At 46.0% G+C, this 15,177-nt stretch overlaps 1 pseudogene; it reads left to right on the forward strand.

Moving 5' to 3' along the window:
* Positions 1-5,128: 5,128 nt before the first annotated feature.
* Positions 5,129-14,949, forward strand: LOC148535197 (putative tyrosine carboxypeptidase MATCAP2; annotated as a pseudogene).
* Positions 14,950-15,177: the final 228 nt, after the last annotated feature.

A 15,177-nucleotide genomic window follows, 5' to 3' on the forward strand; every position in this document is an offset into this window, starting at 1 on the left:
GTCCCCAGTAGTAGTACCCCCAGTAGTAATGCCCCCTGTAGTAGTGGCCCTAATAGTAATGCCCCCCGTAGTAATGCCCCTAGTGCCCCCAGTAGTAATGCTCCCGGTAGTAGTGCCCCCAGTAGTAGTGCCCCCAGTAGTAGGGCCCTCTCTAGTAGTGCCCTCTGTAGTAGTGCCCCCAGTACTAATTCACCCAGTAGTAGTGCCCTTTGTAGTAGTGCCCCCTGTAGTAGTGCCTCCAGTAGTAGTGCCCCCTGTAGCAGTGCCTCCAGTAGTAATGCCCCCAGTAGTAGTGTCCCTCTGTAGTAGTGCCCCCAGTACTAATTCACCCAGTAGTAGTGCCCCTTGTAGTAGTGCCCTCTGTAGTAGTGCTTCCAGTAGTAGTGCCCCCTATAGCAGTGCCCCCAGTAGTAAAGCTCCCAGTAGTAGTACCCCCTGTAGGAGTACCACCAGTAGTAGTGCCCCCTGTCGTAATGCCCCCAATAGTAGTGCCCCTTACACACAAAAAACAGTAACACACAATACTTACTTTAAACCCCGCTCCTGCATCCGCTGCCATATTATTGGCTGCTCCTCGGAACTGTGGGAGAGATGTCATGATGTCTCTATCATAGTGCAGTGTGCACACTGCGGGAACTGGAAGCCGGAGTTCAGGAGTTAACACGAGCCTCCGGCTGCTGGTTAGGGAAGGAGCCAGGCACCCGCTGGTAACAATATCTCAGCGGGTGCCCAGCAGCTCCCTGCGGTGCAGTGCTGACATGCCTGGTTAGGTGGGCTGGAGGAGGTGGAACTGGTTCCGTCTCCAAATTGAACTGGCGGCATGCAGTTCCACCCCATTCCGGCCCTTTTCAACCCCTGGTTGTGGGTATTATTTACTGTCCTAGACTGCTAAGTTCCATAAAGAGTAAAATCATTCTTATTGTAGCAGGGATACTCTCTGAGAGAGTCTTTCCCTGACTGTGTAAGGAAAACTCAATAGGCTCCACTGTAAATGGGCTACCAAGATGTCACTGCTCCAGAATCAGTGCTGCTAATTTGCAATTTGGGCACTAAGGAGATGATTAAATCTCACAAAAACTTTTTAATTTATTCAATTATCTGACATCTTTTTTAATCTATACATAAAAATATGAATGTGGTTATATTTAATACAGAAAGACTTCAGAAGCACAGAGATGAGCTTTCAAGGAGACCAGCTCTGAATGTGGGGAAGACACGTACCCTAGCACCTGCAATAGCCATCCAAGCATGGCCTAAGAGTACCATACAGGGCACAGTTACAGCAGGAGGTATGTATAGTTGGGAGGTACATACTGTATGACTTTCACCTGACCAATGGGCGAAGCCATCCAAAATAAGAATTTTAAGGCTTAAACTGTATTTAAACTAGGGATGTGCGCCGGACCATTTTTGCCGGATTTGGATTTGGATTTGGTTCTAATTCGTCGTCCGGCTTTGGATTTGGATTTGGATTTGCCAAACTGCGGTGACTGGCTTTGGATTTGGATTTGGATTTGGATTTTTTTACAAAAATTGACAAAAAAAGCTAAAATCACATAAATTGGTATTTTTTTTCTTCCTAGAGTATTATTAACCTCAATAACATTAATTTCCAGTCAATTTAGACCATATCACAGCTTATAATATTGTTTTCAACATTATTGGCCAAAGGTTGCAGTGAGCTGACTGGTTACTAAGCGACAAAGCAGCGGCACAACGACACAGACACCACAGTATAAAGCACATCTATGACACATTGCCACACAGCAGTGGCAGAAATGAAAAGTAGTGCACCCACCCAGTGGGGTACGGCCAGCAGAGTCACAGTACTTGTTTACAAAGTGGGCTACGGCCCTAGGAGTCACAGTGCACAATCTTATTAGCATTACACCGCACATAGGGCCTGATTCACATTACACCATAAAGTAGTGTCTCTTATTTATGTTACGACACACAGTAGTGCCCCTTTTACACAATGCCCACAGTAGTGACCCTTTTACACAATGCCCACAGTAGCGGTGTCCCTTACACAATGTCCCCCAGCAGTGGTGCCCCCTATGCAGTCCCCTTAGTAGTAGGGTCCACTATGCAGTGCCCCCAGTAGAATGCCCCCCAGTAGTATGCCCCCCATTAGCAGGCCCCCCCAGTAGTATGTCCCCCATTAGCAGGCCCCCCCAGTAGTATGCCCCCCATTAGCATGCCACCCAGTAGTATGCCCCCCCAGTAGTATGGCTCCCCCAGTAGTAGGCTGCCCCAGTAGCAGGCCCCCCCAGTAGTAGGCTGCTCCAGTAGTAGCCCCCCCTGTAGTATGGGCCCCCCCTGTAGTATGGCCCCCCCTGTAGTAGGCCCCTCCAGTAGTATGGCCCCCCCAGTAGCAGGCCCCTCAGTAGTATGGCCCCCCCAGTAGCAGACCCCCCCAGTAGTATAGCCCCCCCCAGTAGCAGGCCCCTCTGTAGTATGGCCCCCCCAGTAGTATAGCCCCGCCCAGTAGCAGACCCCCCCAGTAGTGCAGACCCCCCCAGTAGTATAGCCCCCCCCAGTAGCAGGCCCCTCTGTAGTATGGCCCCCCAATAGTGCAGATCCCCCCAGTAGTATGGCCCCCCCAGTAGCAGACCCCCCCCAGTAGTATAGCCCCCCCCCCAGTAGCAGGCCCCTCTGTAGTATGCCCCCCCCCAGTAGTATTGCCCCCCCCAGTAGCAGACCCCCCCAGTAGTATAGCCCCCCCAGTAGCAGGCCCCTCTGTAGTATGGCCCCCCAGTAGTATAGCCCCCCCCAGTAGCAGACCCCCCCAGTAGTGCAGACCCCCCCCCAGTAGCACCCCCGGACCTTTGACAAGTAAAAAAATAAAAAAAATAAAACTTACCTGTATCCCCGCTCCCGCGCCGTCCGCTCTGTCACACGTTGAGGAGGGAGCCGGAAGACGGAGCTCATGTGTGAGCTCCAGCCGGCTCCCTCCGTGCAGCAGCCAATGAGAGTCTGTGTGACTCTCATTGGCTGCTGTAACAAACACACAGCTGCCGCTGGCGGCTGTGTGTCTGTGTCTGTGTAGGGCAGAGCGCTATCACTGCGCTCTGCCCTACACGCGAGGAGACCTGATGTCGGATTGTCTAGTGAGAATCCGACATCAGGCGGCCGCCGTTCGGCCCCGAACGGGGATCCGAGTCAGGCGGTGAACACCCGAACAGGGCTCGGGTGGACTCGGATCCCCAATGTTCGGACCGGTTTGGATTCCACAGAATCCGAACCGCTCATCTCTAATTTAAACCTGCTCTATGTACCAAACATTGTACTGTAGGTAGTTGGGCTAAACATATGCAGATGGGTCCTCATACATCTTTGCTGCAGTCGCACCAAACAACCCCTCTCAAAGCACCAAGGACCTCATTCAGAGTTGGTCAAAGCGGCCGCACGGTCGTACGGGAAAAGGGGCCGGATATGCAAATGATTCCCTCGCAAGTTGCGTCCCTAAGTTTGTATCGGTAGCTGGCCGACCAAGGGGAGGAAGCGGCCGGATTTCAAAAAAATACGCCCCCTTCTCGTACGCATTGCACATCATCTCTGGGCATATAAAGATTAATCGAAACCATCGGGAACCATCAGAACTGGTCGTAGAGCTTAAGGTTGACCATACCCTCTCTTAAGCTCTACGATCATGTCAGTGTAAAAACCTCTCATGTCACATGTGCCATGACGCTACTTTGTTAATTATGCACTCCCATTAACCGTATGCACTCCCATAAAACGCCGTTCGCATAATTAGGCACGCCTGCGTTCTGATCTCCACTCCCCCGTTTTCAAGCACCTTCCTCTGTTACCACCCACAAACGCCTCCATCTGTCACTCATACTACCGACCTGGCTGTGTTCAAGGAGAGAGAAATTTCTGATCGTAGCGGTTAGTTTGCGCACGCGCATTGCGAACTTTACGCATGCGCAGCATAGCGAACATCGGTGGCGTATGACCGTGCGGCCACTTTGACCGACTCTGAATGAGGTCCTAAGTTCCGTGAGACTCTGCTAGCGCCGGATGTCTTTTATGCTGAAAATGCAATGCGACTAAGATGCACCAGGAGACTGTAATGATGCATTTGATATTTAATACCTGTATATCTGTGTGTGACTGAGTCTCTAATACCCCTTCTCAACCAAAATCAGAGGTCTGTCCCGGGTTTTGTGACCCAGTATTTTGCCAGGTTGTACTCAGTTTGTACACCTTTTCCACTGCACCCTCGTCCCGGGTTTTTCATGGGTCGTCTCCATTTCCCCTGAACCCAGGAAAGTCCAGCAAAACGTAGGGATGTCATAAATAATGGCCCTCATTGCGTCTCCTGCAGTCTCTGGGTGATTACATCAGCAGCCAGCGCCCTGGAAGGACCTATCAGACAAATTACCTGGGTAAAAAAACCCAGGTAAGAGCTGCTTCCACTGCAGCGTTACCGAGTTTTACCTGCTAAAAACCCTCCTCTCTCCGGGAAAAAATCCTGGGTCAGTAGGCCCGGGATTTTTTCCTTGGTGCCGTTTCCACTGAGCTGCTTCCCGGGTAAACACAGCAATTACCCAGGATTTTTGCACAGCGGAAAAGGAGTATAAATCAGCATAAGAAGTCGAACACAGATATACAAGTGTCACATATGAAATTAATCAGCACAGTCTGGTGCATCCAAGTCACATAAAATTGTGATTAAGATGCATTTTTTGCAAAAAAAAAAGACGCCCAATGCTAGCAGAGTTGCACGGGAACTGGTGGCTCACTTAGGCCAGGCATCTCGTGCTGCATGGCGTATTGAGGCTAGATGTATGAGGACACATCTGTTCCTTCCATGTTAAATGTTTTAATCACATGTGGGTATCTATTACTGTCCTAGACTGCTGAATTTTAACAAGAGTAAAGCAGTTCTTATTGTAGCAGGGATACTCTCTGTGAGAGTCTTTCTCTGACTGTTCTGTAAGGAAAACTCAACAGGCTCCACTGCAAATGGGCTACCCAGACATCAGTGCTCCAGAATTGGTGTTGATTTGCAATTTGGTCACTAAGGAGATGGTTAAATCTCACAAGAACCTTTTGGTTCTTCAATTACACAGTAAAACACCAAAATATATCTGACATCTTTAATCTATACATGAATAATATGAATGTGCTTATATTTAATATAGAAACACTGCAGATGCCCAGAGAGGAGCTTTCAAAGAGACCAGCTCTGAATGTGGAGAAGGCACGTACCCTAGCACCTGCAATAACCACCCAAGCACAGCCTATGAGTGTCATACAAGGCACAGTTAGAGCAGGAACCAGCCACTACACCAGCTTGCTCCCTCCAAAGCCAGCTTCCTCACATAACACCACGTTATGTACAAATAGGAGCAGGTCCAGTTATAACTGCATAACTAGAGAGACCAGTGGTAATCATCCACAGGGCTTCTTGGCATCAGGAAATAGATTAGCATTGGCATACCAGCCTATGAGAAAGCCTGACTTGCCAATTCCAACTAGAGGCAAGGACAGTCATGTCACTAAGACACAAGCAAAAGACATCTCAGGGAAAATAAATGGTATTTTTAATGCTGTGAAGCCAATAAATATTCATCAAGAAAAATCTAGGTTTTTCAAATCGGCATTCAAGTAAAATCCTCAGTTTGAGTATGCCAGTCCTGCATTGCCAGATGTCTTAGCAGAGTACAGCATTGCCTCAGACAGATTTCTTACACAGGTATAGTTCATAGCATTTGTTTTTATAGTACTTTCTTTTTTTCCCTATACAATAGCAATTGTCCTGTGCAGCTATAAGATAGAGAGGGGGTTAGACAGGAATAGCAATGATGCATGTGGAGACTTGCCTGTACTACTACAATATAGGATGGGAGCTATGTAGCTATAGTATTTCTGTATTAGGATAATGCAAATAGGAAGGATGCCTCTCTAGCCAATTAATTTATGGAATTACCCAAGCCCTTGCATCCCATAGGATAAACGCACAGCAATCTAACCTGCCAATGATAATCCCCTCAGGGTACACTCCTCTCTTCCTCCTTACATGCAATCTGAATTTCCTTGACCTCCTCCGTAACTTGGGTGCTTATATGTCATTGGGCTAAAAGGACCTTCCACTATTTCTTGATAGACTTATATTTGGGCTCTCTATAATGAAGTATTAAAAGTTTAAAAATGTCCACTTTTACAAGTTTCTAAAAAAAAAATATGTATGTGTATATACTGTGTGTATATATATATATATATATATATATATATAAAGCACTAATCCACGGCACTCACCATTCCTAGATTTAGGGTGCAACATGGTATGTGACCACATTGTTTAAATAGTTTAACACTAATGTGATGGCTATATCCATGTTATAATTCTAAGCAATAGCATAGTAAAGTGGGGTCCCGTGACGATGGGCTGCAAGCTTAAATGCATTGATCAATCCATGAACTAAAACCCCACTGTTTATTATGTTTATTATTATTATTTATTATGGTGAGTGCAGAGCCCCTGTGATTTCGATTTATATATATATATATATATGTATGTATATATATTAGGGGTGTGCACCGGCCACTTTTCGTGTTTTGTGTTTTGGTTTTGGATCTGGATCTTTCTTCATGTTTTGGATCTGGATTGGTTTTGCCAAAACCACCCTTCCGTGTTTTGGGTTCTGGGTTTTGTGTTTTGGATCTGTATTTTTTTTAAAAAAAGCATAAAAACAGCTAAAATCACAGAATTTGTAGGTTTTTCTGCTCCTATGCTATTATTAACCTCAATAACCTTAATTTCCACTCATTTCCAGTCTATTCTGAACACCTCACACCTCACAATAGTGTTTTTATGTCCAAAAGGTTGCACCAAGGTAGCTGGATGACTATGCTAAGCGACACGAGTGGGCGGCACAAACACGTGACCCATCTAGGCGTGAAACTGCAGTGGCAGACAGGATGGCAGTTTGAAAAACTAGGCCCCAAACTGTACATAATGCAAAGAAAAACAAGAGGTGCAAGATGGAATTGTCCTTGGGCCCTCCCACCCACCCTTATGTTGTATAAACAGGACATGCACACTTTAACAAACCAATCATTTCAGCGCCAGGGTCTGCCACACAACTGTGGCTGAAATGATTGGTTCGTTTGGGCCCCCACAAAACAAGCTGGCAATTAATCTGTCCCTGCGCAAACTGGCTCTACGGAGGCAAGATGTCATCCTCATCCTCCTCATCCACCGATTCCTCACCCTCTTCAGTGTGTACATCCTCATCCTCACAGAGTATTAATTCGTCCCCGCTGGAATCCACAACCACAGGTCCCTCTGTACGTTCTGGAGGCTGGTCTCCCTGGAAGAGTTGATAATTCATTTTATGAACATCATCTTCTCCACATTTTGTGGAAGCAACCTCCTACGCCTTTCGCTGACAAGGTTCCCGGCTGCACTAAACACTCTTTCGGAGTACACACTGGAGGGGGGGCAACTCAGGTAAAATAGAGCCAGTTTGTACAGGGACCTCCAAATTGCTTCTTTTTCCTGCCAGTACAGGTACAGACTGTCTGACATGCCTACTTGGATGCTGTCACCGATGTAATCCTTTAAGAAACAGACGCACGCTTGTCGCTGCTGCTTTGAGGATGCAAGTGCAGCTACAGCCCACACAATTCACAAAGACAGAAAAAAAAAGAACAATATTTTTATTGTTTGTGTAGCACACTTTGAGGGTGTCACCACCCTTTAACAGACAGACGCACGCTTGTCGCTGCTGCTTTGAGGATGCAAGTGTGGCTACAGCCCACACAATTCACAAAGACAGAAAAAAGAAGAATATTTTTATTGTTTGTGTAGCACACTTTGATGGTGTCACCACTCTTTAACAGACAGACGAACGCTTGTCGCTGCTGCTTTGAGGATGCAAATGCGGCTACAGCCCACACAATTCACAAAGACAGAAAAAAAAAGAACAATATTTTTATTGTTTGTGTAGCACACTTTGAGGGTGTCACCACCCTTTAACAGACAGACGCACGCTTGTCGCTGCTGCTTTGAGGATGCAAGTGTGGCTACAGCCCACACAATTCACAAAGACAGAAAAAAGAAGAATATTTTTATTGTTTGTGTAGCACACTTTGAGGGTGTCACCACCCTTTAACAGACAGACGCACGCTTGTCGCTGCTGCTTTGAGGACAGTATCATATGCAGTGACAGTAGACTTGTCAGAAATTGTTGGCACGTCCTTCAGTCCGGACCAGATGTCCAAACCAGCCCTTGACTTATGACACAGGCGCACGTTTGGCGCTGCTACTATGTTGATGCACGTGCGGCTACATCGCACACAAGTCACAAACACATTAAAAAAATTGTTTTTTAGTTTTTGGAGCACTTTGAGGGTAACACCACATTTTAACAGACATACGCACGCTTGTCGCTGCTGCTTTGAGGATGCAAGTGCGGCTATAGCCCACACAATTCACAAAGACAGAAAAAAGAAGAATATTTTTATTGTTTGTGTAGCACACTTTGAGGGTGTCACCACCCTTTAACAGACAGAAGCACGCTTGTCGCTGCTGCTTTGAGGATGCAAGTGCGGCTACAGCCCACACAATTCACAAAGACAGAAAAAAAAAGAACAATATTTTTATTGTTTGTGTAGCACACTTTGAGGGTGTCACCACCCTTTAACAGACAGACGCACGCTTGTCGCTGCTGCTTTAAGGATGCAGGTGCGGCTACAGCCCACACATTTCACAAAGACAGAAAAAAAAAGAACAATATTTTTATTGTTTGTGTAGCACACTTTGAGGGTGTCACCACTCTTTAACAGACAGACACACGCTTGTCGCTGCTGCTTTGAGGATGCAAATGCGGCTACAGCCCACACAATTCACAAAGACAGAAAAAAAAAGAACAATATTTTTATTGTTTGTGTAGCACACTTTGAGGGTGTCACCACCCTTTAACAGACAAACGCACGCTTGTTGCTGCTGCTTTAAGGTTGCAGGTGCGGCTACAGCCCACACATTTCACAAAGACAGAAAAAAAAGAACAATATTTTTATTGTTTGTGTAGCACACTTTGAGGGTGTCACCACCCTTTAACAGACAGATGCACGCTTGTCGCTGCTGCTTTAAGGATGCAGGTGCGGCTACAGCCCACACATTTCACAAAGACAGAAAAAAAAGAACAATATTTTTATTGTTTGTGTAGCACACTTTGAGGGTGTCACCACCCTTTAACAGACAGACGCACGCTTGTCACTGCTGCTTTGAGGATGCAGGTGCGGCTACAGCCCACACATTTCACAAAGACCGAAAAAAAGAACAATATTTTTATTGTTTGTGTAGCACACGTTGAGGGTGTCACCACCCTTTAACAGACAGACGCACGCTTGTCGCTGCTGCTTTAAGGATGTAGGTGCGGCTACAGCCCACACATTTCACAAAGACAGAAAAAAAAGAACAATATTTTTATTGTTTGTGTAGCACACGTTGAGGGTGTCACCACCCTTTAACAGACAGATGCACGCTTGTCGCTGCTGCTTTGAGGATGCAGGTGGAATCTAGACAGGATTTGGAACCGGGGACACACTACCTCCATCAATTGTCTAAATCCCACTGCACTAATGGCGGATACCGGACGCACATCTAACACCAACATAGCAGTCAAGGCCACAGTTATACGTTTTCCTTCAGGATGACTGCTGTCGTACTTCATCCTCATCGCTAGGGACTGTTGGAGGGTCAATTGTTTAGTAAAAGTAGTGATGTTCCTACTTCCTCTCTGGGATGATGAACAACTCCCAGCAGCAGCAACAGTACTAGGAGGAAGTGGTTCTTGATCTTTCCCTATTTTATTTTTATCGGAGAAAGTTTGGTCCTCCATTTATGTTATATTGATATATACGTGCGGCTAAAGCGCACACAAACACAGAAAATATTTTTTTATTTTTGCTGGAGAGTAGTGCACTTTGTGGGTTACACCACCCTTTAAGAAATGAGCCAGCCGGCTCTTTACTTATGGGACACAGGCGCACGCTTGGCGCTGCTCCTTTGTTGATGCACGTGCAGCCACAGTGCACACAATTCACAAACACAGAAAATATATATTTTTTTGGTTTGGAGTGTACTTTGGGGGTTACAGCACCCTTTAACGGTCAAGCCAGCTGGCCCTTTACTTATGACACAGGAGCACGCTTGGCACTACTTTGTTGATGCACGCGCGGCTACTGTGCACACAATTCACAAACACAGAAAATAATTTTTTTTTTGGTTTGGACTGGAGTGTACTTTGGGGGTTACAGCACCCTTTAACGGTCAAGCCAGCGGCCCTTTACTTATGACACAGGCGCATGCTTGGCACTACTTTGTTGATGCACGTGCGGCTACTGCGCACACAATTCACAAACACAGAAAATAATTTTTTTTTTGGTTTGGACTGGAGTGTACTTTGGGGGTTACAGCACCCTTTAATGGTCAAGCCAGCCGGCCCTTTACTTATGACACAGGCGCATGCTTGGCACCACTTTGTTGATGCACGTGCGGCTACTGCGCACACAATTCACAAACACAGAAAATAATTTTTTTTTTGGTTTGGACTGGAGTGTACTTTGGGGTTACAGCACCCTTTAACGGTCAAGCCAGCCGGCCCTTTACTTATGTCACAGGCGCAAGCTTGGCACTACTTTGTTGATGCATGTGCGGCTACTGCGCACACAATTCACAAACACAGAAAATATATATTTTTTTGGTTTGGAGTGTACTTTGGGGGTTACAGCACCCTTTAACGGTCAAGCCAGCTGGCCCTTTACTTATGACACAGGCGCACGCTTGGCACTACTTTGTTGATGCACGTGCGGCTACTGCGCACACAATTCACAAACACAGAAAATATATATTTTTTTGGTTTGGAGTGTACTTTGGGGGTTATAGCACCCTTTACCGGTCAAGCCAGCCGGACCTTTACTTATGACACAGGCGCACGCTTGGCACTACTTTGTTGATGCACGTGCGGCTACTGCGCACACAATTCACAAACACAGAAAATATATTTTTTTTTGGTTTGGACTGGAGTGTACTTTGGGGGTTACAGCACCCTTTAACAGTCAAGCCAGCCGGCCTTTTACTTATGACACAGGCGCATGCTTGGCACCACTTTGTTGATGCACGTGCGGCTACTGCGCACACAATTCACAAACACAGAAAATAATTTTTTTTTTGGTTTGGACTGGAGTGTACTTTGGGGTTACAGCACCCTTTAACGGTCAAGCCAGCCGGCCCTTTACTTATGACACAGGCGCACGCTTGGCACTACTTTGTTGATGCACGTGCGGCTACTGCGCACACAATTCACAAACACAGAAAATATATATTTTTTTGATTTGGAGTGTACTTTGGGGGTTACAGCACCCTTTAACGGTCAAGCCAGCCGGCCCTTTACTTATGACACAGGCGCACGCTTGGCACTACTTTGTTGATGCACGTGCGGCTACTGCGCACACAATTCACAAACACAGAAAATATATATTTTTTGGTTTGGAGTGTACTTTGGTGGTTACAGCACCCTTTAACGGTCAAGCCAGCCGGACCTTTACTTATGACACAGGCGCACGCTTGGCACTACTTTGTTGATGCACGTGCGGCTACTGCGCACACAATTCATAAACACAGAAAATATTTTTTTTTTTGGTTTGGACTGGAGTGTACTTTGGGGGTTACAGCACCCTTTAACGGTCAAGCCAGCCGGCCCTTTACTTATGACACAGGCGCACGCTTGGCACTACTTTGTTGATGCACGTGCGGCTACTGCGCACACAATTCACAAACACAGAAAATAATTTTTATTTTGGTTTGGACTGGAGTGTACTTTGGGGGTTACAGCACCTATTAACGGTCAAGCCAGCTGGCCCTTTACTTATGACACAGGCGCACGCTTGGCACTACTTTGTTGATGCACGTGCGGCTACTGTGCACACAATTCACAAACACAGAAAATAATTTTTTTTTTGGTTTGGACTGGAGTGTACTTTGGGGGTTACAGCACCCTTTAACGGTCAAGCCAGCCGGCCCTTTACTTATGACACAGGCGCACGCTTGGCACTACTTTGTTGATGCACGTGCGGCTAGTGCGCACACAATTCACAAACACAGAAAATAATTTTTTTTGGTTTGGACTGGAGTGTACTTTGGGGGTTACAGCACCCTTTAACGGTCAAGCCAGCCGGCCCTTTACTTATGACACAGGCGCACGCTTGGCACTACTTTGTTGATGCACGTGTGGCTAGTGCGCACACAATTCACAAACACACAAAAAATATAATTTTTTTAGCACTTGGGGGGAGCACCCCTGATGGACAGAGCACCCCCTGGACAACAGTACAGCACCCCTTAAGGACTGGGACACTGCACAGGACTTTGGAGTGGACACAGCCTCTATGGAGAACTGACTGCACAACACAGTCCAGCCAGCCCCTATGGACTTTGAAGTAGTGGACACAGCCCCTATTAACAACAGCAGCACAGCACAACACAGCCAGCCCCTATGGACTTTGAAGTAGTGGACAACAGCAGCACAGCGCAGCACAGCACAGCACAACACTACTCTGCACTACACTACACTACACAGCCCAGCCAGCCCTAACTCCCACCCTCCCTCTTCACTGTCCACAGCCGAGTGAGAAAATGGCGCCGACGCGGGTACCTTATATAGGTTCCAAAACTCGCAAGACTCGGAAGGCGGGATGATGACGTTTTGCCTCGATTTCAGATCCGAGTCAGGCGGGAAAAGTCGAGCCTGACTCGGATCTGCCTCGGATCGGGGGGGCTCGGGGGGGTTCGGATTTCAGAAATCCGAACCCGCTCACCCCTAATATATATATATACAGTCAGGCCATAAATATTGGGACATTGACAGAATTTTGAGATTTTGGCCTCTATTCACCACCACGATGGCTTTGAAATGAAACAAACAAGATGTGATTTAACTGCAGACTTTCAGATTTAATTTGAGGGTAATTACATCCAAATCAGGTGAACGGTGTAGGAATTACAACGGTTTCTATATGTGCCTCCCACTTTTTAAGGGGCCAAAAGTAATGGGACTATCAACTCAAAAGCTATTTCATGGACAGGTGTGGGCTATTCCCTCGTTATTTCATTATCAATTAAGCAGGTAAAAGGTCTGGAGTTGATTCTAGGTGTGACATTTGCACATTTGTGACTATGGGGTCTATTTACTAAGCAGTGTTAGGAGACAGAGTGAAAAGTGAAAAGGAAGTGATAAGGTGCCAGCCAATCAGCTCCCAACTGTCATTTTTCAAACACAGCCTGTGAGATAACAGTTGGGAGCTGATTGGTTGGCACCTTATCACTTTCTTATCACTTTTCACTCTGTCTCCTAACACTGCTTAGTAAATAGACCCCATAGTGTGCTGATAGCATTATGCATGAAAGTCTCTATTTTTACTAATTTACTGTTGGAAAAGTTATGTTAGTGCTGCCATTGTTATGCTTGTAGCTGCTCTTCCCCAATTAAAACATTCATATACAATAAACATTTATCAAGTAAATCAGCTAATTATTTCTTAGGTGTTAGTACATGAGAAACATGACGCGTTGTCATCACATTTTAAGTTGTAAAGCCGACACTGTGAAATCACTTTAAATCACATTATTAACAGGGCAGCATTACAGTTCTGACCTGACACTTTGCCCATTCTGAGTGTTGACATTTTAGTTGTCTAACACTAATACTCAACTGACATTAACCAAATGACATTCTATCTGTACGTGGTGATAGCATTGGGAGGCAGTCAGCAACAGCAGAACAATAATGCACCCTGGTCTGGCCTCGCACCCTGCATATTTGTAGTGAGACCAGGACTCTGACAGCCGGGCACATCCTAGTGGAAGTCCTGGCAGCAAGGTCTGGAAGTCAAATGCAGGAGCCATCAGGGCAGCGATGGTGCCACCCCCTTGTCCTTGCCTTTTTAAACTAGTATAGGGATCCAGCATTTTCAGGGTCACCTCAGTCTGCACCACCCCCTACTCTGGTCAGCCCCGACCCTCTTTCTGCTGCTCCACCCTCCACTCTGATTGCAGCCTGCTCCTTCCCCTTTTATTACCTTCCCACTCCACTATGTCCCACTCCCACACGTCCCCCACCCCCCACCTCCCATTTCCCTGTAGGCTGGCCCTGGGCTGATCCGCATCACATATAAACTAATGTAGCTGGCCCCTGGGGAGGGGCCAGCCACCAGGACACATATCTATGTCAGGTCCATCCACTATAAGCCAGGCCCTGATGAGCCCTGTCCACCCGATCAGGCAAAACAACATCAATAATTAAAAACATATATGTATAAAAATTAGATCGCTCCAAGCTGACCCCTGAACCATTGACCCACTGGGATAACTCCCGCTTATGCCTATGGCCAATCCACCACTGTTCTTAACATTTGTAACTTTAATACATGTTAATTGGCAATAAAAAGCTTTTACCACCTTGTGTAAAGCAGGTCCATATACACTCACATCTGTAATTACAGCTAAAAGCGCTGGCACCAAGTATTGATAAAGAGGATGATTATTTATGTATTATCTGTCTCATTTAAAATTAAAGTGTTTAGAGCAGAGATTTTACATTACAGGGTATTTTATTGTTGGTTAGGGACAAGAATGACAAATTAAATTAATTTTAATTTCATGATGTAAGATATTAAAATGTGAGTAGATTACTAGATTACTTTCTAGTCACTACATATGAAGTCTTACTGTATGTTTATCTAACTACAATATTGTGATTCTTCTCCAAGGTGTCTTATGAGGATATAACTTGGCTGAAGCGATTTGCCGTCTTTCACACTTTCAGAATTCCTCTGTTCCTCAAAGACCGAGGACGGTACATGGAACATCTGGAGCACATCATGGAAGTGAATGGCCTGACGGACAAGATGCTGAGGAAGCTGATCGTGTGACCACACCACCGTCACTTATTGTCTACTCTCCTACTAATAGCTAACCCCAGGGGTCCCAATCCAAATCTACAGGACCCCAGTGACGTGACAGACCAGGAGAATGTGGATATATTTGTTTTGTTTTCCAACATTTGGTAATCATTATCTTGCCAATAAATTATTATATTATTCAAATACACAACATGGAAGTGAATGGCCTGACGGATAAGAAGCTGAGGAAGCTGATCG

Source organism: Taudactylus pleione, unplaced genomic scaffold, assembly GCF_031769625.1.
Source record: "Taudactylus pleione unplaced genomic scaffold, aTauple2 ptg000054l, whole genome shotgun sequence".
Taxonomy (NCBI): Eukaryota; Metazoa; Chordata; class Amphibia; order Anura; family Myobatrachidae; genus Taudactylus; species Taudactylus pleione.